The sequence below is a fragment of the Octopus bimaculoides genome, chromosome 15 (assembly GCF_001194135.2).
Source record: "Octopus bimaculoides isolate UCB-OBI-ISO-001 chromosome 15, ASM119413v2, whole genome shotgun sequence".
Lineage (NCBI taxonomy): Eukaryota > Metazoa > Mollusca > Cephalopoda > Octopoda > Octopodidae > Octopus > Octopus bimaculoides.
In genome coordinates, this window is record NC_068995.1 from 49,800,583 (window position 1) to 49,803,010 (window position 2,428).

Consider the following 2,428-nt stretch of genomic DNA (forward strand, 5'->3'; position numbering starts at 1 on the left):
CCTGTAGTAAGTGACAGATTGTATTTTTTTCTGTTATCTCTCGCCTTTCTCATTGTTACTTTGTGTATTACACTCTATCTCCCTCTCTCTCTCTCTCTCACTCCCTCTCTCTCTCACTCCCTCTCTCTCTCACTCCCTCTCTCTCTCATTCTCTTCCTCTCACTCTTTCTCCCTCGTCCATTCTTTGTTTTACTCTGTGCGCATGTGTGTGTTTCTCTGTTCAGATGCAACCACATACAAGTATGCATTCATTCACACACTCACAGATACATACATATACACATGCACACACATTCATACACACAGATGCGTATGTAATACTTGTTCACATAAACAAACACACAAATATATACATATACATATATACATTCATCCACATACATGCACACACACACACACTCATACACACACACCCTATTTCACTAGATTCAGCCATTCAGTTATTACCAATATATTAATTCTTTTAACCATTCACTGGTACAATCACTGGACTGCGGCCACACGGCCATGCTGGGGCACCGCCTTTAAGAGATTAATCATTCACATTGAATTCAGTACGCAGAACATAACGAAACACAGCATAAGCAACACCCGTTAACTGATGAAGCACAACAACGCAGAAATGCATGTGTCCTACAATCCAGGGACATCATTCACAACCTCACCCACCAAAGTGTGTTTCCACTTGTGTCTTGGTGAAGAATTGTCTCTTGAGACAGTCTCCACAGTGAAAGTTCTGAACACATCCAAATACAATCAAACATATTAAATATGACTTTAAACAAATAGTTTTTATTCAACACTGCTTTGTGTGACATTGTTTAGTTAATTCTGGCTCGACCAAGCATTTTGCACATCAGCAAACATTCCATAAGCTGTCCTAATAAGAACGTTTTCATTCTTATTTGGGATGTCACGTCTTTGGTTTTCATAACTGGCGTAGTGGAACAACACAAAAGCACATGCGCTCTGTGGTCCCACAAAGTCATTAACACTCCCCTACCATCCCCCCCCCAACATATGTCTTCACATATGTCAAGGTGGAGAATTTTCTTCTGGGACCATCTTCACTGTGAAAGGTCTTATCACACCTAAATACACACGAACATGCTATGTACGACCTCTACCATAGTAAATGATAGATGAGGGTTCCACACTACCAATAGCACACACATATACACATGCACATAAACACACACTACAGCTGCTTTGTACACAACATGTACATGTTCTAAGTTCAAATTCCGCCGAGGTTGATTTTGCCTTTCATCCTTTCGGGGTCTATAAATTAAATGCCAGTTACGCACTGGGGTCGATGTAATCGATTTAATCCCTTTGTCTGTCCTTGTTTTTGTCCCCTCTATGTTTAGCCCCTTGTTGGCAATAAAGAAATAAGAAGCGGTAGCACGCCGGGCGAAATGCTTAGCGGTATTTCGTCGGCCACTATGTTCTGAGTTCAAATTCCATCGAGGTCGACTTTGCCTTTCATGCACACATGTACACAACAGATACTACACAGACACACAGACACACACATAATACAAGTCTCTCTATCTCTCTCTCTCTCTCTCTCTCTCTCTCTCTCTCTCTCCCTCCCTCTCTCTCTCTCTGTCACATGCATTCACACTCTGCAGGTATCACACACATACTATAAGTACAACACACTTTGCAGTTGGTAGGTTCTGCACATATACACAACATATCTCTCTCTGGTGGCATCAATACTGTACGAAAAGATACCACAGTACAAAAAGAGAGAGTAAAAGGTGTCAAAATCATCCATCCATCCATCCACCCAACCATCCACCCATCCATCCATCCATCTACCTATTTATCTATCAATTGGACAGTCCAAATCCTCCAAAGACAAAAGGAGCCACAAGTTAATCTTCCGTCATAATATTTATCACTCAAGAGGAGAGAAGCAGTTCATAATTACAAAAAGTTAGTCTTACAAAAAAAGCAACTCAACCTCTGAAGAGAAAATATAGAAGATGTAATAAGCAAGGGGCTGCTCCAAATTCCATTGTGGATTACCCCTACCCTATCCAACATCACAGCACACCCACATACATTCCTCTGTCCATGTTTCATTACGACAAACCATCACACATCTTGCGCCATATGTAATCCTTTATACACACACACGCACCCATTTATTGCACTTGGTAAAAACACAAGTGTAAATAATAATTGGGTATCTTTCCGGCAGTATATTGGATAGATATTATCCCTTAGTGGGTTGGATTCACAACTCCTAACTTTCTTGGATTATATACGGATTACACAATCCGTATCTCATACTCTACTCTCCCCAATATAGGATCTATTATCAATAAGTTAAATAGAAAGAACATTGAACTAGCTAGAACCTCAAACATTTTAAGTACCACATTTAATCTTTTGATTAAATCTATATTATTATATA